This window comes from Rhinatrema bivittatum, chromosome 2, assembly GCF_901001135.1.
Source record: "Rhinatrema bivittatum chromosome 2, aRhiBiv1.1, whole genome shotgun sequence".
NCBI classification, from domain to species: Eukaryota; Metazoa; Chordata; class Amphibia; order Gymnophiona; family Rhinatrematidae; genus Rhinatrema; species Rhinatrema bivittatum.
The window spans coordinates 353806054-353830502 of record NC_042616.1 but is presented as its reverse complement, the minus strand read 5'-3'; the positions used below and the strand labels follow the sequence as shown (position 1 = coordinate 353830502).

Here is a 24449-nt window from a genome sequence, read left to right as displayed (position 1 = left end):
TTAAACTTAGGCAGAGTCTCCAGAAAGCTTTCCTCATCGCCAGTGGGAACAATGAGAGAGACATCCCACTAACCTATGCTTTGACAGTAATGGCGACCTTGGAGATAAGCATAGAAAGTTTCTCTTGGGATGTTCCACTCCTCTCTCAGCTGCTCAAAAGAATACAAACAAGAGGATTCAGCATTTATCAGCTGGGCCAAAGAACGAAGTCCCAGCCAGCCCAACTCCAAAACCGGGTCTGTCCATACCAGGCAAAAAATTTGGGTTGCCGATCAAATACAAAAAGGGTGAAACGCTCGCACTATGAGCCCCCATCCCTCACCACCACACCCAAACTTTCTGAATAGCCAAAAGCCAAAATGCTGACACTTTCAAAGAAATCAGTTTGCCATAAGATTCATGGTTCAGAAAGTTAACGTTATGTTTTCCAATGGTTTCTACACATGTAATTTGTTGTTGCGAATGTAAACCGGAGTGAAGGCATCTAGCCAAACTTCAGTATATAAAACCGAATAAATAAATAAAAATAAATAAATAAATGGGCTAAGTTAATTGGGGCATATGGGGTTGTCCAATCAGACATCAAACCCTCCATATCAAACTTAGGACGCTGGGATGCCCACTCCTGTAAATAACACAGAAGACATGCAGCATTATAGATATGTAAGTCTGGAAGTGCAATTCCATCATGGGGATGTTTGTGCCATAGTACATCAAAACCCACCCTCGCCCTCCTATTCTGCCAAATAAAAGATCCCACCATAGAACGGTATGCCCGGATCATTGAGGCATGGAGCCACAATGGAAGCATTTGCAATGGATATAGAAACTTGGGAAGGATTACCATCTTAACCAAGGCACTCCTGCCCAGAACAAAAAGAGGAAGAGCCTTCCATTTCAGCAGCAGGGCCTTGGTGGAACACAAAACAGCTTTGATATTGAGAACATATAGCTCCTCAACAGACTGTGGTATCTGAATGCCCAGATACCGAAAATGAGACCCAGCCCAAGTAAATGGAAAGGGGCCAACCCACTGTTGTTGCAGCCCAGGAGACAAAGGGAAAGCTACTGATTTACTGTAGTTAATTTTTAATCCCGAAAAGGACCCAAACTTATTCATGACCTCAACGATGCCACCCAGACTTTCAGCAGGGTCCGCAAAGAGCCTTAATTTAACAGACTTGCTCTTAAGCCGAGCACCCTGAAATGATCGGAGGGTATGAAGTTTGATCGCCAGAGTTCCAGGGCAAGAACGAACAATAAGGGAGAAAGGGCGCATCCTTGTCTAGTGCCCCTACCCAAAAAGAAAATCTCTGAAAGGGCCCATTTACTAACAATTGCGCCTGGGGTAACCTATAAAGCAATTTAATCCAAGAAATAGGAGAATCCTCAAATTTACAGTGCTCCAGTGCCCAAAATAAATACGGTCACTCCACTCGATCAAACGCTTTTTCAGCATCCAGACTGAGGAGTAAGCCTTCCCAAGTATGGGCCTTGGGGGAAAGTACTTCCAGCAAGGTTTTTAAAAGATTGGAATTGGAGAGCCTCCCCTTGATAAAGCCCATTTTGATCCGGGGCAACTATTTCAGCGATTACTGAGTTCAGCCGCTGGGCCAAAACTGCAGCCAGCATTTTAATATCATAATTAAAAAGTGAGATGGGCCTGTAAGACGGGGTAAGAGCAGGATCCTTTCACAGTTTAGGGAGCAGAATAACAGTAGCCAAATTGTGACCCCTTTCAAATTCCCTCTGTTCCTGAGCTCCATAAAACATATCTTTTATAGGGCAAAGGATGTGATCACCTAAGATTTTGTAGAATTCTGGCCCAAACCCATCAGGGCCCAGAGCTTTTAACAGCTCCAACCACGTGACAGCCCTGCGAATCTCATCCTTATGAATGGACTTATCCATCAACCCATGAGTACCCACACTCAGCACTGTATATGACCATTCATCATTTGCCCCAGCTGTATACAAGGTCTTATAATAGGAAACAAAGGCTCAGGTATCCTGGAAATAGTGGTAAGAGTCAGCCAATATTCCCTAATATGAGCAATAATCTCCTTCTGTCGACCAGGAGAATTCACCAATCAGGCCAGTAATTTACCTGATTTACTCCCCCATAGATAAAGCTTGTTCTTAAGGTGTTGCGCTGGAGGTGGACCCTTGGCCTGGCGCAGCCCTCTGAGCCTGGCGCATCCCTCAGAGGGCCTGGTACGGCCCTCTGAGGGATCCCAGAGGGTGCCTTCCGCCAGGAGGCGGAGCTCACAAGGAGACAGAGGCAAGCTGGAGCTTCACCAATAACGGCCCGGGGGCTCCACGGATTGAGCCCTTGGATTCCTGGGCTGCCTGGGCTTAGGTGGGCCTCTGGGGGTCTCCCGGAGAGATGGTGGAGAGGTATGCCCACAAGGAGTAGAGGTGCGCGGCTGACGGTGAACAGACAAGGTAGACCGGAACAGAGAATACCGGAGACCACAGGTACAAGGCAGGAACTGAAGGTCCTCCAGGCAGGGTAGGCAGCGCCTAGTGGTCTAGCTCGAGGGAAGGCCGCAGAAAGCATCAGGCAGGAGGGCCTGGTGGTCTCAGGAGAAGCAAAGAGAGTATCCGAATGGAGCGCAAGGGTAAAAACCAGGGTATCCGTCTGAGGATGGTCAGCCAAAGCAAGGGTCAGTTCTAGGTATCAGTCTGAGCGTGGTCAGAGGTAAGCAGAGGTCAGTTCCAGGTATCAGACCAAGCATGGTCAGAGGCAAGTAGAGGTCAGTTTCAGGTATCAGTCCAAGCGTGGTCAGAGGCAAGCCGAGGTCAGTACCGAGTATCAGTCCGAGAAGGTACAACCAGGGTTGCAGAGCGTGGAACAAAGTCAGGAACGAAGGAACATAGGAACAGGCACTAGAACACAGGAGGGAGAACAGAAACACAGGAACAGACGCGGGAACACTGGAACAAGCACAGGAACACGGGAACAAGCACAGGAACTCAGGAATAAGGATGGCAACTAGCTCACACAATGTGACGACCCGTTTGCCAAGGCAAGGAATGGCGGGCTGAGCCCTGCCTTTTATGCAGGGCTCAGGTGACGTCATCGCTGGGCACCGCGGAGCAGTTTCCCACCGCGGCGCCTTTAAAGGTCGGCCCTGTGCATGTGCGCGCACCTAGGGGTCGACTGCAGGAAGGCGTGACGTGGGCCTCTCCGCACCATGAGGGATGCAGAGCACCGGAGCAGGAAGGAACCGGGTCCGGAGTTGAGGAGGCCGAGGAGCTAGGAGCCCGAGGGCGCAGATGGCTAGCTACGACCGTGGGAGAGACCGGGGGAGCAGTGGAGGCTGGGTCTGGAAGGTGAGCAGGGCCAGTCGCAGCCCTAGCACCGGGGTGCGCAACATAATGTATAGGAGATTTTGTTGCGCTTTAACATTTAATAGCTCATTTAATTCACAGCATGCCGCTACCAAGCATTCCTTAGAATCCTGAGCTATATCTTGCATATGGGCAGAGCGTAACAACATAATCTGTTTAGTAAGTTCCAAAATAGCAGTATTCCTATTCCTCTGAACACGAGCCTGATAGGCTATAATGTACCCACACATAACTGCCTTGGCTGCGTTCCAAAATAGCACCGGGTAAATTCCAGGTATCAGATTAAACTCAACATAATCTTTCCATTTGTCTCGGAGAAAAGCGGTAAAGTGCTTGTTATTATACAAATAAGGGGACATGGACCACCGGAATGGACCAGACTGCATGGGGAGTAAATCAAGTGAAACTAGCACCATAGCATGATCAGAGAAAGGGACATCATAAATCTCACTGGCTACCAATTTTTTATAAAGCGATTCAGATATGAGAATATGGTCCAATCTGGAGTATACATTGTGCATCTGGGAAAAAAAGTAAATTCCTGATCATCCAAATGGATGATCAGGAATTTAGCATCAATTAAGTGTAACTCTTGAGATAGGAAACCCATCCGTATATCAGCTTGGTTTTTCTTTGGAGACTTGGGTGGCTTACAATCCACCAAGGGGTTGTCAACCACATTGAAGTCGCCACCCATAATCACCGCATATCCCTCCCAAGCTGCCACCTTAGCCAATACTGAAGAAAAGAAGCTATGGGAATAAACATTCAGTGCATATAGGTTGACTACAACCACCTTTGTTCCTTGCAGTTCATCCACTACAATAAGAAAGTGGCCATTGGGGGTCAGAAAAACATCTATCCTTAGTAAAAGTAACCTTTTTGCTGATCAGAATGGCCACCCCTCTTTGTTGGGAGGTAAAAGAGGAATAGAAACAGTGGCCTACCCATTCCCGCTGCAATTCTTGGTGTTCCCCATCCTCCATGAGTCTCTTGAATGAAAACTACATGCACCCCTCATTTCCACAAATCAGTGAGAAGCTACTGTTGTGGTTCTGGCCGCAAGCGCCGCAACCAGACTCTTACCTCCGTGTTTCTGGACCTGTTCCCGCTTTCACTGGCCTGGTTCCTGTCCTGTTCGGCGGCGTCCCGGCGAGGGCCACGCCGCCTGGAAGCCTTCACTGGACGCCCTGTCTCTAGGTGCGTGCGCGCGCCACTTGGGCGCTTTTCTAGGCCGTTTCCCGCCAGTGGTGACTCCGTCCAATTCCTGACATCAGATGCCGCGGCCTTGATAAGCCGGCCGCGGCCACCCAGTCTTTGCCTTGCAACGGGCTTACCTACCAGATCCCTGTTGCGCTGTGCCCCGGAGCGTCCTGCTTTGCTAGTCGCTCTGTTCCTGCTTGCCTGCTACAGTACCAGCTTGGTTCCTGCTTGCCTGCTACAGCACCTGCTTGGTTCCTGCTTGCTTGCTACAGTTCCTGCCTGGTTCCAGTACCCGGGTCTTGCTATAGCTCCTGCCTGGTTCCAGTACCCGAGTTTTGCTATAGCTCCTGCCTGGTTCCAGTACCCGAGTCCTGCTACAGTTCCTGCCTGATTCCAGAACCCGAGCCCCGTTACAGTACTGACCTACTGTCCTAGTCTGGTTCCAGTTCCCAGTCCTGATCCACTACCACCTAAGTCCCAGCGGCCAGGCCCCTACGGGCTCCTCCCGGGGGGGGGGGCCTTCGGATTCCAAGGGTGAAGCCACCTAAGTCCCAGCGATTGGGTTCCTATGGGCTCCTCCCGGGGAGTACCAACTTCCAGGGTGAAGAGCACCTCTACGTCCAGCCTGAACATCTGCCTCCCGGCCTGTGGTATACAAGAGACTTTTGAATACCTTTCCCAGTCTCCTGCAGGTCGGCCCATGGGTCCACTAAATTGACAGAGAATGTAACCTATTAGCCTATTAGTATTGGCAGTGGAAACAAGAAGCTTAGAGATGGGAACAGGGAGTGGCATAAACCCAAATTTTTATGCAAAAAACTATAGGAGTGATCCCCCAGCATAGATCAATCCCCCCTCTCAGGGATTCCAAGATTCCCAGGAAATAAGAAGCATAAAGTTTGATTGGGCTAACAATCACACTAATCATCCACACAATAGAGAAACCCCGCAAACAACTTTTCATCCTGACTCTCATCCTCTCGTTCGAGATAGGCACCCCCAATGTGCCAGTGGAGAAGTGGACTCTTCCTCTGCCACCAGGTAAAAGGCATCCACCACCAATTGAGGTCTCCTGGAGCTGGGAGGGTTCCCAAACAAGCAATGCCGTCTCCCACCGAGCACCAAACAAAAGTCCTAATAACATCCATTCAGTCTCAGGTGCCGGTGAGGAACGGAGCCAGTATGCCACAACTATTTAGAAACAGGAAGGAAAAATGTGAGGTGTTCTAAGATAAAGCAAACAAAAAAAAAAAAAAAAGGAAAGAGAACATTTGATAAACCAGTCTCTTGGAAGCACAAAAACACTGGTGATAGAGACCCTTGGAGGCCAGTCATCGATGGACCAAAGCAGATGATCCATAAAAAATGCGTGAACAGTTCCAAATGTTCAGAGGAGAACAAAACAGTCAAAAACATTAACAAAAGGGAAGTCATTAGCTTCCAATACACAAAGCCTGAACATCAGCTAACCAAGCCATCAAGAAGATCCAGTGGGGGAAATACCATCCCAAGAATTCCATCAACCAGAGAGCTACTCTATAAACTCCTTAGCTGACTGCGCAGAAGAAATTAACTTGGTTTCACCCTGGAGGAAAACATGCAGCCTCGCAGGATACTGAAGCGAGAACTAAATTCCACAGCGGTACAACTGTGTGCAGTTTGGGGTAAGCTCCCTATGTGCCACTTGAACTTTGGTGGAGAATCCGGAAAAAGCATCAGTTTAGTGCCTTGAAACAGCAGATCTTTGTGCTTGCGATAGGCTTGTAGTATCCTCGCTTTGTCCGTGTAATAACGCACAATAACCTGGTGAGGCCGTGCCTGATCTGGACCCCTGGAACCAAGCCAGTATGCTCGTTCTACCAATATTGGCCGATCTGCAATACTTATTTGGAGCAACTCAGGGAACCCCTTTTCACAAAGCTGCACCAGTTCTTCCCTATGTACCTATTCAGGGACCCCCCACGATGTGCAGGTTATTCCTGTGGCTACAATTCTCCAAATCCTCAAGCTTGTCCTCAAGGATTCTGTGCCGTCTCCCCAGCTCCATTGCGCCGCTTTCCAGGATGGCAAGGTACTCCTCCTGCACATCTAAAGTGTTTTGCACCCCAATCAGTGTCGTAGCAAAAGCATCAACTTTATCACAAATTTTATCAACTGAAGATTGAATACGCTCTAACTGATCGGTGAAAGCAGCGGAAACAGCCCGGGTAAGGTTCTTGTTAATCGCTTCGGAGAGTTCTGGAGACAGGCCCTCCATACTCTGACCTTCCACCGCCATCTTGTTGTCTCCCCCAACAATTCTTTCTGGGTCGGTACACTTGGCCCACCTGAAATTCAAGGCAGTACACCACAATCCTCCTTCGCAAGTACTATTCTGGCATTTGTAGCAAAAGATTAGCAGGTAAAATGACGGAACCCCGCCGGCTCCTAGGAACAAGAGAAGGTGTGTGATCAGGGAGACGACATGGACACGCACTCTGGTTACATTGTTATTACTTTGTTACATTGTATTGGGCCTATTTTAACATGCATTGGGTGCGGAATACTATCTCTTTACCCTGCAGGGTTTTTCCTGCAGAAAGGAATGAGTAAACTGAAATTCAATTACAGTACCATTTTTTGTTAATGCTATGCTTCAGATTAAAAGGGGTTTCTAAATACAAAAAATTTACTAAAAGTCAAGTTTACAAGTTTTTGGTAATGCATGGGCCTCTTAAACTTGACATGGATAAAGGCCTCAGCGGGCCCTGCTGAAGGGCTTGGGGGAGGTGCAGAATGCAATGACAGTGCAAAGGTACAGATAAATGATGAATTGGGGTGGGGAAGTATAAAGAGAGTGAGTAGCAAGAGTGATGTAGGGAGATGCCTTGAGGGAGCAGCAGTGGCTTGCAGAGAGGGGACATAAGTGGGAGTGGATGGATTGCAGAAAGCAACTGTGGGGGAGTGGGAGTAAGATGAGTGGCAAATACCAGAGCAAGAGACAGAGAGAAGCAAGTGAGTTTTAGGGCAGGGGGGAAACAGAAATGGCAGTAAACAGGTTTTATTTGGGCATGGGCAGCTGAAGCTAGTTTATTGTAATACCATAGTAGAAGGTGAATTCTGCAGTAGTTGCTATGGCAATGAAATTGCAGCAAATGAAAGACCCTAATTATATCAATATACATTTTAAGTACTGACAGTTATAAAAGTATTTCGCCTCGTTTTGGAAAAATACTAGAAGAAATTGATTTACAGCAAAATGGCATAACAACCAGCTACATAGCTGCATACCAGTGAGAAGTTATGTCAGTCATAAAGCCATTTCCTCAGGCAACTAGGCTGTCTGAAAACTGTTTACCCAATATGCAGATAAAAGTTCATGCAGGGTTTCCTTTTACTTGTGGGAAAAAGAAGGTAGGCTCATGTCATGAGAGTCAATAACACATGTATTTTTATATTTTGAAAATTATGCACATTATTTGTCATGGAAAAGTACCCACAGAAAAAGCAGGAGCTTTGTGAGCACTTATTCCTAGGCAATTTTTAAAGGGAAAGTCTTTCCCTTTGAGAACTAGTGCAAAGTCCACAAGGAAAAATAACCAGACTTTGCACCTGCTCAGAATTTTGAAAATCGCCTCCATGAAGAGTAGCTTCCACCTAAACTTCACTTAAATATTTTTTATTAAAAAATGCAAACTTTTTGTTCAAGACGTCTTGAAACAATTGAGAATCGAATTAGGCATCTTAATGTTAGAATATTAAATTTCCCTAAAGTGGCGGGTGAAAATTTTTTTGTTACTTTAAAAAGGTTTCTTAAAGAAGCTTTATCTTTTACAGATGAAGATATTCCCTTAGTTAATACATGTTTTCTGTTAAGTAAAAAATCTTCCGCTCCGCAATCAATTCCCGCCAATTTAACCAGCTTTATAGAAAGCTCGAGTACAGATGTCCTAGACAGGATTATCTTAATAGTTTCATTCATAACGTTACAAGATATAAACAAATTAATGTGTAGATATTTTCAGAAATTTCCAATGCAATTCTACGCCCAACCAATAAAAATGTACCCTGATTTGGCTCCTGTAACAAGGACAAGAAGAAAGGAATTATTAGCCACAAGGCCAAAAGTCCTGTCTCTGGGATTCACATTCTTCTTGCGTTATCCATGCCGATGTGAAATAAAAAGAGGTGATCAAATGTTTGTTTTTCTCCCAGTAGAACAACTTCAGCAATTTTTGGAGGCCCAGGTGCCTGTTATGTCGTCCCCAATGTTTTCAAATGACTAGGGTACATATAAAATACCAGTTGTTTGCTATACTAATGTCTAACCTATATTATTTCATGTGATTTTCTCCTCACTTATTTCCATGTCTTAGGGGGTCATTTATCAAAATGCGGTAAGGCGTTTTCGCATGCATTAAGGGCTTATCGCATGCGAAAAAGCCCCGTTTTCTTTCTTTCAGATGCGTTAGGCTGTGCGATAGCAGCCGGGACCATGCGGTGATGTTCCTTCGTGATGCGTTCCGTAAGGCTTATGTCAGACAATTGGATGGCTCCAAAGCCCCGGAGAGAGAGAGAGAGAGAGAGCGAGCCTGGCCATAATAGCATGTCCTGTAGATAGGTATTTGTATCCCTAGGATAGGCCCACCTAGTAACTTGAGGTGGGGATGAGGTAAGAGTGTAGGGGGTTAGGGGCCGCTTTCACATTGTACATGAGACGTACGAACAGAACAGTGGTCTCTTGTGAAGATTAGCTGGCCTTCGGAGTGAGGAAACTCACTCCAAGATGAGATTTGGCAAGGGTCTCTCAACCTAGCTTGATGGACTCTCTACCTGGGTAACATCAAGCTAGGAGTGTATGGGGTTAGGGGCCACTTTCACATTCTACATGAGACGTACGAACAGAACAGTGGTCTCTTGTGAAGATTAGCTGGCCTTCGGAGTGAGGAAGCTCACTCCGAAGGCCAGCTAATCTTCACAAGAGACAACTGTTCTGTTCGTACGTCTCATGTAGAATGTGAAAGCGGCTCCTAACCCCCTACACTCTTACCTCATCCCCACCTCAAGTAACTAGGTGGGCCTATCCTAGGGATACAAATACCTATCTACAGGACATGCTACTATGGCCAGTCTCTCTCTCTCTTCCAGGAGCACTGAACAATGGGTCCCCCCAGTGGTTGCATGCAAGATATACATCAGGTTGGGCACTTACCGCAGAATATGAAGTGGTATCGCAATGTGCACTAACCTAGCTCTTCGCACAGGTATGTTTCACAAAATGCAATAAACACTACATTAGCATAGACCATGCCCCTTTTGCTATCGCATGCGGTACTTACCGCATTTTGATAAATCTAGGCCTTAGTTTGCTCTAATATTTCCTTATAATTTAAAATATACTTTTTTGATTTTACAAATGTGAATCTATTTCTATGGAAGAATAATGATATATGGAAAATCATTTTCTATTATTCTTTATTTAATTTTTGAAGAAATGGAGAATTGTGATTATATTTGATTTATATAAACAAAATGTTACTTTTTACATTTGTAATTGAAAAATTGATAAATAAAGAATGGAAAAAAAATGCAAACTGATGATTTTAATTTTGTTAAATGTATGTGAACATGGTCTTAGAGTGCTTGATCAAGGCATATTTCATACAGCCAGCTCTTTTTGTAGTTTTTAGCCTTTAAGTCACTCAAATTTTCTATCATCATTAAAAAAAAAAGACTTGTAATTGTCCTAAAACAACCCAGGTTAGCAATACACAAAAATGTAATAGCACATATTTTCTACTTTTAGTTGATTATAGGCATTGACATTTCTTCTAATACAGCTATAAATTTATATATTTAAAAAAGTATTAGTTTTCCATAAGAGGGCTCTAGAGACCTTAGAAAAATATCTAATTATGCAAAAATGTGTATGAGTGGGCAAGTTCTTCAAATTCAAAGCTGCTTTCAGGCAAATACTTGCTGCTCATCCTAAATCTGTAATAGTCAAAACTACAAGGCACTCACTGAACACAGTGATAACTATTTAGCAGATTATAAAATGTAAGGTGGAAAATTGTTGAAAATACAAGACAGGGCATACAGAAAAGTTCTTATGAATGGCTATTGGTGTTGTGCTCTCTCTTGGTTATAAGCATTCATCCTACAGTGGGGTTTCCCAAACCTGTCCTGGGGACCCTACAGCCCGTTGGGTATTAAGGATATCCACAATGAATATGCATGAGATAAATGTGCATATACTGAGTCTCCATGATGGGAAATAGAAACCATCAGAAAACAAATATGAACAAACATGAGATCTAGTACCTTACCTATGAGGTTACCAATTGTCACCAAAAATCTCCTCACCACAAGGTTCCCTACAGCAAATAAAGGACTGAATAAAACTTGGTAGCTGGCTGAACTCAAAGAAAAGAAATTATCAGGTAGGACTTAATTTCAACCTGCCTCTATAGCCAGCCAAACCAGTCCAGATGCATGGGTAAGTATCCAAGCTATCCCTCAACTGGTCGGTACTCTACCAACCCTGCTTTTAGAACTCCTAAGCCAAAAGCAGATTAAAGAAATACAGAAACATAGGGCCAGATTTTATAACATGCGCGCGGGCGTATATTTGTGCACGCAACCCGCGCACACAAATCCACGCCTGATTTTATAACATGCGTGCACAGCTGGGCGCGCATGTTATAAAACCCAGGGTTGGTGCGCACATGGGGGTGCACACTTGCGCACGCCGAGCCCTAGGGGAGCCCCGATGGCTTTCCTTCCGCCCCCCACCTTCCCCTCCCCTATTTAACCCATCCCCCAGCCCTACCTAAATCCCCCCTACCTTTATTTTATGATTTACGCCTCCCTCTGGGCAGGCATTACTTGTGCATGCTGGCCAAGTGCCGGCGCGCGAACCCCCGGCATGGCCGCTGTGCCGGAGGCCTCGGTCCCACCCCGGACCGGCGCCCCGCCCCTTTTTCAAAGCCCCGGGACATGCGCGCATCGCCGAGCCTATGCAAAATAGGCTCGGCGCATGTAGGGACAGGTTTTCGGGGTTACGCGCGTAACCCGTGGAAAATCTGCCCCATAGAAATGATGGCAGAAAAGGACCAAATGGTCCATCCAGTCTGCCCAGCAAGCTTTTTAAGGTAGTAACTGCTACTCTGTGTAGGTTACTCCCATGTTTCTCTTAAGGATAGTAACTGTTTCTCTTTGCAGTTATCCCCAAGCCTTATGGTACCCATACAAATTACAGCTAGCAACATTTTTCACTGGGTGATGAGCTGTCTTGAAGATTCAGACAGTGTTGCTTGAAGTGCTTTGCTTATGGACTTTATCCAGATTTATAAATTGCCTAAACCAGTACATTAGGTGATGCACAAGTAAAACAAACAAAATATTAATTACAAACAATCACTGACACAGAAAACAAATCCGTAGCCATCAGAAATATCAGTAAGAAAGTGCTTCAATCAAAGTCCCAAAGTCTAGTAATAAGACTTGGCCATAGAAGCAGTCCTGTGCTTTTTCCCTTATGTCTGCGTATCAGTACCCAGACTGTAGAAGTCAAGTATCCTAATCTCCCTTTCCCCTGCCGCTGAAGTGGTGAGCAATGTTGCAGTTGCATTAGAATGATCGAGGCATATTGGTTAAGGGTAGTGATCGCCATGCTTTCTGTTAAGGGTAGTAACCGCCACACTAGCAAGTTACCTCTCTCTATGCTTTCTCATTTCCATCCTCTAACCTTCAGGGATCCACAGTGTTTATCCCATGCCCCTTTGAATTCTTTAGTTTTTGTCTTCACTACCTGCTCTGGTAGGGCATTCCAGGCATCCACACCCTCTCCATGAAGAAATATTTCCTGATGATTGTTCTGAGTCGACCCCTTGGGAGTTTCAATTCGTGACCCCTAGATCTAATGTTTTCTTTTCAATGGAAAAAGTTCGAACTCCATGCATCATTAAAATCTTTCAGGTATCTGAAGGTCTGTATCATATCACCCCTGTACCTCCTCTCTTCCAGGGTATACATATTTAGATCCTTCAGCCTCTCCTCATATTCTGATGCAGACCCCATACCATTTTGATTGTCCTTCTCTGGACTGCCTCCATCCTGTCTCTATCCCTTTTGATCAAACATATAATGTTAAGCTATACTGGGTTACCACAGGTATTTCCACTAGTAAGTACACAAATAATATACCCGTGTTTACAATTAAATATTTCAATTTTATTCCTTAATGATTTAAAACACACAAAACATGCCCTATTATATCAAAAACATTCATACCTCACTCATTCATCTAAACATCATACAATATTGTTACACTTTAACATCCAATACACAAGTATTACAAAAATATTGCAACAATCCCTAATTACAATGTAAACAATTATTTCACAAACTTTTACTCTTCTTAATTAACTACTTGTTTAACAGGTGTCCCTTTCTAACCTAATTTGACAAATATCCCTTTAAACTGATATTCCTTATTGATCTTATTTAACAAATGTCCCGACAGGAAGCTCCTGTTTCACCCGTTGGTTTCTTCAGGGGATTTATTCATATGCTTACATCCAACGATTTCCATATAATGTCTTCTTAAACATACCACTCCAACTTCACTTCCAAATCAAAGTTATTGGGGAACCTTAAATCAAACATACACCTTCCAATTATTAACTTATATTCCACAGACAAATATTAACCTTTCTCAATAAAATTTAAATTTATTTATTTATTTAACACTTTTTTATACCGACCTTCATATTAAATAAACCATAAATGAATTTTAATTGAATTTTAACTAAATTTCACCCTAGTCATTGTTACTATCGTCATCACACTCACCTCTATTCCAATCCTTACTTAATATCCTCCATTTCCAATGCCTCTTAAGTGATTGTTCATTTCATTATTGCCATCTGTTTTTTTCTACATTAATTCAAATATAAAATAGTGTTTACAAGCAAAACATTAATACCCTTTGTTTTATGTTATTCTTTATTCTGTCAATCTACTAACCTGTTTAAGAAGACATTATATGGAAATCGTTGGATGTAAGCATATGAATAAATCCCCTGAAGAAACCAACGGGTGAAACAGGAGCTTCCTGTCAGGACATTTGTTAAATAAGATCAATAAGGAATATCAGTTTAAAGGGATATTTGTCAAATTAGGTTAGAAAGGGACACCTGTTAAACAAGTAGTTAATTAAGAAGAGTAAATGTTTGTGAAATAATTGTTTACATTGTAATTAGGGATTATTGCAATATTTTTGTAATACTTGTGTATTGGATGTTAAAGTGTAACAATATTGTATTGTCAAATTTTAACATTGTATGATGTTTAGATGAATGAGTGAGGTATGAATGTTTTTGATATAATAGGGCATGTTTTGTGTGTTTTAAATCATTAAGGAATAAAATTAAAATATTTAATTGTAAACACGGGTATATTATTTGTCTATCCCTTTTGAGATATGGACTTCAGAACTGAACAGTACTCCAAGTGAGGCCTCACCAAAGACCTGTACAATGGTATTATCAGTTCCTTTTTCTTACCGGTTATTCCTCTCTCGATGCAGCCCAGCATTCTTCTAGCTTTAGCTATTGAATTGTCACATTGTTTCACCATCTTTAGATCTCCAGACACTATTACCGCAAGAACCCTCTCTTGGTTTGTGCATAGCAGTCTTTCAACCCCATCACATACAGTTCTTTTGGATTACCACACCCCAAATGCTTGACTTTGCACTTCTTGGTATTTAATCCCAGGTGCCAAATCTTCAACAACCCTTCAAGCTTTCTTAAATCTCTTTTCATTCTTTCTACTCCTTTGTTAGGGTTCTGTATGTTTGTGGGCCCCTGGGCCGACGGGAGTGCTGGTACCACCCACAGGGAGGAGCCCTGTGAGTCTCACCATCGGGAGGCGAGGTCTCGGCAGGTTTCAGACACAACTGTGGAATAGAGTCTTTATTAGAGAGAGAGAGGGACTGCCCGAGAAGCGGGCAGTGCAGGGACAAGCAAAATGTTTGTGAGATGGGGTAGACCCAGAGGGAATACCTCCTAGTAGTAATCCGGTAATGGTCCGCAGAGTGGGGCACCCCGATAAGGTCCTCTCATAGAGATGGCTTGGTATTGGCCTGCAGCGCAGGGGACACCAGCGGGGTTCCTCAAGTAGGTCAGGAATGGTAGTGGCCCGCAGCGTGCGGTACGACAGAGCATTCCCGCAGATAATGGTATGAAGGAGGTCCACAGGATGAGGTGCTCATAGGTAGTCCTATGAAGGTGAATGCAGTAGTGGCCCGCAGCGTGGGGTATACCGGAGATAGGAAGTAATCCAAGGATTTAGAGTAGTCACAGCAAGGTGTGTTCCAGCAGTAGTCCTGGGATGCAGGGTAGAGTGATAGCCCAAAACAGAAGTCCCTCCGAGGAGTGGATAGCCAGAGACAAGGAAGGGCTCCCGAGGAGCGGGTACCCAGAGGGTGTCTCGCCAGAGTAGGAGCTGGAACGGAAGTCCGTAGCATGAGGTGCGGAATCAGTAATGAGGGAACTTGTTGCCAAGTCGTTAGTGGTCAGGTTCGGTCGGCTTAAGTATCCGGGAGTGGAGACGTCATCAGCGGGGAACGCCCCTGAGGTTCCCGCCAAGCAGTGCTTAACCTGACCTGTGCGCATGCCTTGGTGATCCCGTAGTCAAAATGGCGGTCGGCAGTGCCCATGCCGTCCCAGGAAAGCCAGGTGGGTTGGCAGTAGTTGGCGGAGGCCGACACTTTCCCCAATGGAGTCAATGAAGAGAAGAGAGAGGTGAGCAGAAGTGGTCGCAGTCGTCTGTGACCGACGGGTGTAACAGTACCCCCCTTATTAGGGCCCCCCCCCAGGGGGTTTTGGTTTTCTATGGTGAGAGATGTAGAACTGTTTGATCAATTCCTTGTCAAGGATGTTGCTCACAGACTCCCAACCATTTTCTTCGGGACCAAAACCTTCCCATGCGATGAGGTATTCCCAGCACCTTCCGCGCTTCCTGATGTCTAGGATGTCCTCTACTTGGTATATAATGTCCTCTTTGGCAGTTAAAGGTTGGGGTTCAGGTGTTTTCATCGAGACCTCAGTCAGGATGAGTGGTTTTAAAAGTGAAATGTGGAAGGTGTTGTGGATTTTGAAATAAGTGGGTAATCACAGACTATAGATGACTAGACCTAGGCGACAAAGTACTGCAAAAGGCCCGATGTACCTGGGAGCGAAGCGAGCAGAGGGCAGCTTCAAACGGATGAATCGAGTGCTAAGCCATACCTTGTCTCCGGAATTCAACTGAGAAACCGCACGATGATGAGCATCGTAAAATTTCTTGGCCTTTTGATGGGCTTGCTGCAATAGTTGCTTTGTATGCTCCCAGAGTTGGTGCAGTTCTTGTGCAGATACCTGTGCCGCTGGAGATGACACCGACGATGGTAAAGGTAGAGGTGGCAGAGGTTGACATCCATAGACGATTTGAAAAGGCGATGAACCAGTTGAAGCAGACTGGTGAGACTTTAAGGAAAACTCGGCCCACAGAAGAACCTCGGACCAATTGCTCTGCCTAGTGTTCACATATGCCTGGAGGAACTGCTTTAAAGTCTGATTCGTTTTGTCTGTCTGAACGTTAGCCTGTGGATGGTAGGCGGATGTGAGGTCCAGAGATATATCGGATTTCTTGCATAGCGATCTCCAAAATTTCACCGTAAATTGTACTCTGCGATACGATAGGATGTGTCTTGGGAGTCTGTGAAGGCGAAAAATATGATGGATGAATAACTTTGTTAATTCAGGTGCAGAGGGAAGACCGGGTAATGCCATGAAGGGAGCCATCTTCAAAAAACAGTCTACTGTAACCCAGATAGTGTTGTTGCCATTGGATGGAGGTAAATCCACGATGATGTCCGTAGCTATATGCGTCCACGGTTCGCCTGGAGCAGGAAGCGGTTGTAGGAGTCCCCAGGGGCGGCCAGATGGTGGCTTTTGACGGATGCAGGTTAGACATGACTCTATGTAAGTTTGGACATCTTTTCTCATAGAGGGCCACCAATAATATCTTTGTAGCAAGGAGAGCGTCCTAGCCTGTCTAGGGTGGCCTGCGAGTAGAGAGTCATGTGCCCATCTAAGGATCTTTCTTCTGAGCAATCGGGGGACCACAGTCTTCCCGGCTGGCACAGTGTGTGCGGCGGTGAGGAGAACCGTCGCTGGGTCGATGATGTGGAGTGGCATGTCAGGAATGTCTTTCATGGTAAATGAACGAGAAAGAGCGTCAGCTCAGACATTCTTGTTCGCTGGCTGGTATCACAAGATGAAATTGAATTGGGTAAAGAATAGAGACCACCGGGCTTGTCTGTGATTCAGGCATTGAGCGTGGTGCAGGTACTCGAGGTTCTTGTGGTCGGTGTAGACCGTGATTTCATGCTGTGCTCCTTCAAGCCAGGGGTGCCACTCCTCGAAGGTCAACTTAACCGCTAACAGTTCTTTGTCTCCTATTCCGTAGTTGTGCTCCGCGGGAGAGAATTGCCGGGAGAAAAAGGAGCATGGGTATAACGTGTTATTGGCGGAGTGCTGGATGAGAACAGCACTGACCCCAATGTCTGACGCGTCTACTTCGACGATGAAAGGTTGTCGGGGATCTGGGTGGCGTAAGCACGGCTCTTGCAAAAATGCCTCCATAAGTTCTTGGAAGGCTGTCATGGCTTCAGGGGACCACTGTGAAGGGTTGGCTCCCTTCCGAGTCATCGCTATGAGAGGCACGGTTAGCGTAGAGTAGTTCTTGATGAACGATCTGTAGTAATTGGTGAATCCCAGAAATCTTCGAAGGGCCTTGAGGCCTGTGGGTTGGGGCCAATGCTGTTAGTCTTTTTTGGATCTATCTAGAACCCTTGACTAGAAACCACGTAGCCCAAGAAGGGAACTGAATACTGGTGAAAGGAGCACTTCTCCAGTTTAGCATATAACTGGTTGTCTCTTAGGCATTGTAAGACATTGTGATGTCCAAGTGGTTGCTCTGAAGGTTTTGAGAGAAAACCAAATGTCGTCCAGATATACCACGACGCAGCTGTACAGCATGTCTCTGAAGATTTCGTTCATCATGTTTGAAAAACTGCCGGGGCGTTGCAGCGGTGTTGCAGAGGCCAAACGGCATGACTAAACTTCAAAATGGCCGTCGCAGGTGTTTTAAAAGCTTTTTTCCATTCATCACCCCGGTATATTCTCACTAAATTGTAGGCTCCTCTAAGGTCCAATTTAGTAAAAATCTTGGCCCCTTGGAGCCTGTCATAAAGTTCTGATATTAAAGGCAGCGGGTAACGATCCTTCTGAGTGATCTCATTGAGGCCACGGTAGTCTATGCATGGTCGGAGAGAGCCATCTTTTTTTCCTACAAAGAAGAATCCGGCCCCGGCAGGAGTCTTAGAAGGTCGAATAAAGCCTTTCGCTAAGTTCTAGGTTACAAATTTTAACTAATGCTCTCTTGACATATTGCCGGTCAGGTTAATAGTATGTGACGGTACACGCATACTCCATTGTAAAGGCTACTATGTACTTATTATATAGGGCTCCTATATAATAAGTACATTGTGATGTGCTACCTATGCTTTATTTCCTTTACTTTTATGCATCTTCACAAGCACTCTTTTACAACCTCGGAATCCATTCATAGGCCCAGGTCACAATCTTCCAGTAAATAGGGGTGATAAATGTCATTCACAGAAGTTTATCAGCTGAGGAGGTATACATATTGTTTGTGGAGGAATGAGTGACAGCAACTCCTGACATGTAACAGTAACTCGAGCAAAACCTCCTTTTCGTATACTGTCAAGGTTTGCAGGAACATAGCCCATGCTATTATGTAAGTCCAGGGACCTCAGTAGCTAGTTCCTAATGGTAACTGTGTAATTCATTGGCAGACGTTTGGTATGCGGTTACCTTTCTTGCTGTCACAAAACATAAAACATAACATAAGCATAAGTTCCTGCAAATTTTGTTTAAATGTAAACCGATGTGATATGTAAAATCGAACACCGGTATATAAAAGTAAATAAATAAATAAATAAACAATTATTTGCATCTTGGTCCCTAGCAGCTCAATAGCAAAATACATGAACTTATACTGTGTATAGCACAATTGTGAAGTGTGCCGTTTGCCAGAACTGTAATGGAGTGGTTATATTCTGCGGAGAGTGTGCATGTGACAGCCATTCATGTGTACAGGCATACAAATGGTGTTACAACTGTAAAGCATCATTAACAACCATTGTCACAGTATATCTGTACTGTTTGCTGACAGTCAGAGGTGTTAAGGTAACACCTGTAATATCCAGGATAAATTGAAAGGTTAACTACAATTTTTTAGGTTTCTCTCTCCTTCCAGTGACTTACTGTGCAATCTGCTTCCTGGAACTCATTGTAGTAGGGCACATAACACAATGCTTACAGGATGTGCAGCCTACCCACAGTGACATTTTTCCACTGACCCTTGTGAATTCCTTGAGGATGTTTGTGACAGGCAACAATAAGCCGTTTCATAGTAAAGATATGCTGCATGGAACAGGAACTTAAATTAGTACATTCTGCTTGCACAATACCCAAGATTTATATGAAACCATACCACAATGCAGCCAAACACGCAGCATATACATAGATTTGGCAGTGCATTGTTTTCTGTGTGTGGGTGGGGGTGGTTATTATTTATTTATTTATTTATTTATTTATTTAAGGTTTTTATATACCGGCATTCATGATAAAATCACATCATGCTGGTTTACATTAAAACAGTGGTGCATAAAAAGAAAATACAAACAGGAACTGTAGTGCGGAAGAGAGCATTACATCCTGGCAGCCTTCACTCCTCACACAGGCATGTGGAACATGCTATTATTGAGCTCCATGTTAGTGTATGTGGTGTGCCTCTCCATATGTAAGTATTGAATACTATGCATAGTTGTCATACATGTATTTATTTATTTATTTATTAGTGGTTTTTATATACCGATCATCGTTTGGAACATCTAATCGGTTTACAGTAGAACAGTAAATTCAGCAACAGGCTTTACTTATAACTGCATGAAAAGCGAGATTAGCAAAACAGGAAGGAGAGGGAGAAGAACGCTACATGGAACAAACTATGTCATCTAGAGTAGACAGAAAGAGAAAGTCATTGTACTAAAAGGAAGATTAAAGTATACCAGAATTATGTACAGCTATATACAAATGGCATATATAAAACGGTACGTTAAATCTAATGCATATATCTTGACTCCGGGTCATTGGCATTGAGTTTAAGTATTGATGACGGTAAATACAGAATGGGAAGGGAGAGAGAAAGAGGGAAACGGCGCAACGGGAAGAGGGAAGAGGAGGGCGGTGAATAGGGAGGGAGCAAGTGTGAATTAGGTGAAGGCTTGCTTAAAGAGCCATGTTTTGAGGTTTTGTTTAAATTTCTTAAAGCAAGGTTCTTGTCGCAAGGTATTAGGCATGTTGTTCCATAGTGAAGGGCCAGCAATGGAAAGGGCCCGGTTCGCGGTGGACTTTAGCCTTATCATTTTGTTGGGTGGGGTGTGTAGAGTAGCTGCATGTTGTTTTCTGGAGGGTCTGCCAGATAAGTGGAAGAAGATATCATCCTTGAACCATCGCATGTCATAATTGTAGAGGGATTTATGAATTAGAGTGAGAGTTTTGTATTGTATCTGGGCGGTTATAAGTAACCAATGTAAATGTTTGAGGACGGGTGTGCTGTGTTCGTTCTTGTGTACATTTGTAAGAATCCAAGCAGTGGCATTTTGTAGAATTTGTAAGGGTTGAATCGTGCTCTTTGGTAGACCTAGTAGCATGGCATTGCAGTAATCGATTTTTGTTAGAATGATGGCTTGCAGTATGGTGCGGAAGTCATTGAGGTGTAGTAGGGATTTGAGTTTTTTTAGAGTGTGAAGTTTGAAAAATCCTTCTTTCAAGGTAGAGTTTATGAAGTTTTTTAAGTTGAAGTGACTGTCAAAGATAACCCCCAGGCTACGGACATGGGAGGAGAAGGGATTAGGTGTATTAGGGGGTCTGCTAGGTAGGGGGTTGATGGGAATGGAGCTAGGGGAAATGGCAAGTAGCTCTGTTTTTGCTGTGTTGAGGGCGAGGTAATTGTCAGAGAGCAAGGAGTTAATGGCAGGGAGGGCTGATTCCCAGGTCTTGAGGGCATTAAGAAGGTGTGTCGGTGATCAGGATAAGGATCTGAATGTCGTCGGCATATATGAAATCTGGAAGACCAAGGTTAGACATGAGGCGGCAAAGGGGGAGGAGATATATGTTAAATAAGGTGGAAGAGAGGGAGAAGCCTTGAGGAACACCTTGTGCTAAATTATATGATTTAGATTCATGATTCCCCATCTTTACTCTGTATTGACGATTGCTTAGAAAAGATTGGAACCAGAGGAGTGCAGATCCTGTGACGCCAATTTCATGGAGGCGATTGATTAATATTTTGTGATTGACAGTATCAAATGCGGAAGATATATCAAGTAGGGCAAGGATATAGGATTGACCCTTATCAAGGGCTTTTAGGATGTAGTCGGCCAGAGAGGTGAGGAGGGTTTCTGTACTATGGTGTTTCCTGAATCCATATTGGGAGGGGAATAGAATGTGGTTATCATTCAAGTAATCTGTCAATTGGCGATTGATGATTTTTTCTAAGATTTTTGATAGGAATGGGAGGTTGGAGATGGGGCGAAAGTTGGCAGGTTCATTAGGATCAAGGGAGGGTTTTTTAAGGATGGGTTTTATAATAGCTTGTTTTAACTGGTTTGGGACATGGCCGAGTGAAATGGATCTATTGAGTATGAGTGAGATAGGTTTTGCAATTGTATTTGAGATGTTGAGGAGGTTTTTGGTGGGGATGTAATCAGAGGGGTGTATCGCTGGTTTTATTTTCTTAAGGATGGACTCAACTTCCATTTCAGTAGGCACAGCAGGCCACCTTTTTTAACACTCCATCTGTGCAGTGTTAAAAAAAAAGGCAGTGAATAGGTGATGCCTATTGGCCCATTTCAAACACAGTACCTTTACTGTGGCAATGTACGTGCTGCACCTATACCTACGTAACAAGTTATGTGGCACTGTTTATTGCACACTTTGGTGGCATAATGTGTAAAATATGCAAATGTATTGTTTTTGTATTCTGTGCAGTTAGTCTGTCATGGAACACAGTTCCAGCTGCTGTATGTGAAGTACAGTTGAGGATTCACTGATTACTGTGTCGTACACAATCTGCAGAGGTGGAGAGCACAGGACAAGGAGGTATGATGCTGCTGCTGCTATGGTGAAGGTAGGCTTCCCCACCCAGCCTGACATTCCTGTACTCTCCGGCCTTAGGGCCATAATATGACATGTACATTTTGCCTATCCTTTCACATTGGAAAAAAAACCAACCCTGTTACGGTAGCAGGGTATTAACCATACTATGTAGAACCTGCTGTTACACAACAAGTTTCCCAAACTTCTAGGGCCTCTGTTGATTAGGCATGCAAATTATGCAGCATTTGGTATTAGCTCATTCATCATCAATACTTTCAAAGCAGCATCTGTTACTGTATACAAACCGTAAGACCTGTAAATAACATACCTCAATTGGGTAAGAACACATGTTTTGGGCAGTTTACTGTTCACAGGTATGCACAAACTGCTACCTAATGCTGGTAGGAATGTGTTTATATTGTCCGTGCACACACTTATTAAGTCCTACTGCCACTACATACAGCACCTGCATGTCTTCATACCAATTTTTGGTTTGTCCCCAGGGAAGAGTGTTTGTGCGCGTCTTCAGCGTAAAGATGTATGCATGCTGCTATGTGTAAAAACATATAAACATGACACAGATGCATGCATGCAAACTTTCAAACAATGAAGCCACTGCAAAACACCATTCCCTGTTTGGAAAAACATAATATCTTATAAGACATGGAAATACTACTTTGATTGCCATTAGTAGTTACTGAATCTATGCATACCATTTATGCTAAACTTGCTACTAACATTGGCTATAACAATATACACACCTGCAACCCTTTCACCACACAGGACATGGTTTCTTTACAAAAACAAAGTACACAACTTTGACGGTTTACACTGTAAGTTATGTGACGTATGTAACTTATGTGGTTACAGACCCTTCAACTCCTGCCTGAAGTAAGTGGAGCCAAAAAATAATGCTGGGTCATGAACACTGAACGTTCAACCATTACACAACACAGGCTATACATACACAATAAATCATGTGTAGCTTTGTAAGGTACCCTGCTGGTGACAAAAGGGACCATGTAAGTAAAAGTCTGATAACCCAAAAGTTAACAAACAGAACAAAACCCAAGAGTGAAGTACCACAGTAAGGGTGTGTGTATTGACCTCTGCAGATCTTCTGTTCCAGTATACTCTGAGCTTTCCTTGTAATGGTAAAGCCATTTGGGGTCTTGCTTGCTCCATAAATGAAAAATTTGTATGTGTCAATGCACTGGAGTATGCACGGTAATGTTGACACCCAACGTTTAACCATACTAACCATACATAGTGAATTCACACAATGAAAGCACATCACCAATAATCAAACTTTTTCAGTGATCACTTTATTAAGTAACACTTGAAATAATGCCATTTGCTTTCTTGATCACAAGATAGGTCATAGCACAGAACAATGTACATTTTAATTCACTGCACATTCTGTGTTAACCTGAACACTAATATATGAAAACACCATCAAGACATACACAGCTATTGCATGTTATCCTTAATGCAGAATGATGATTACAACCTATTACATTGGGGGATATTTACTAAGCATTCTTGCCATGTTAAAATACCTGGAAAAATACCTGGAAAAATCCTTCAGAATAGGCCCCCAAAAGAGGAAGTGGCACCCCTAATACTATAGCATAGCTATTAACTCACAGCAACATAAATGACTTTGTGTACATGTTAATACCACAGAAAGTGCATGTTGAAAGAGTACACTCAAAGAGGACAAACTAAAGGCCAGGATAGCAAAATGAAGGCCCCACACAGTGCATGTTCAAAAAGTACAGTTTAAGAGGACAAGCTAAAAGCCAGGACAGCAACATGGCAGTCAAAACCCTACACAGTGCATGTTTAAAGAGTGCAGTTTAAGAGGAAAGGCAAAGGGCCAGACTAGCAATTTGTGGGTAAAGTCCAAACACACTGCATGTTCAAAAAGTGCACTCTAAGAAGAGAGCCAAAGCCCCCAGCCAGCACAGCTCAGCATGTAGTCAGCAGCACCAACATCAAACAGTAAAACATGTAAGCAGCAGGAGAACGAGCAAATGGTTCAGTATGTAAGGAGCATGAGAAGAAGCAAAGTGTTCACTATGTATGCAGCTGGAGTTAGAATGCAGACAGTGCCATCAGCATCGCAGGAGCAGAAGACAGAGCAGCTTGGAGGCAGCAGGAGAAGGACGAGAAGGAGCAACTTGGAGGCAGTAGGCCCAGGATGAGAAGGAACAGCTTGGAGGCAGGAGGCCCAGGACGAGAAGGAGCAGCTTGGAGGCAGTAGGCCCAGGATGAGAAGGAACAGCTTGGAGGCAGGAGGCCCAGGACGAGAAGGAGCAGCTTGGAAGCAGGAGGCCCAGGACGAGAAGGAGCAGCTTGGAGGCAGGAGGCCCAGCATGAGACGGAGCAGCTTGGAGGCAGTAGGCCCAGGATGAGAAGGAGCACTTGCAGGAGATGAGAAGAGATGACACCCCGCAGCATGGAGAGAGGCAGTTTCTTCCATCCAGCAGCACAGCAACCCTGTTGGTTGCAGACGATGAGCCAGTTTTTTCCATCTAGTCGGCACAGCAACTCTGTGAAGAGCACATGGCCTTTCCTTGAAATGAGAGCCCTTTGCTCATCAACGCCCCT

At 44.2% G+C, this 24449-nt stretch overlaps 1 protein-coding gene across 9 annotated transcripts in view; it reads right to left on the bottom strand.

Moving 5' to 3' along the window:
• Positions 1 to 24449, bottom strand: part of INVS (inversin) — a 1037426-nt gene that overhangs the window by 345927 nt on the left and 667050 nt on the right. The window lies entirely within an intron of this gene.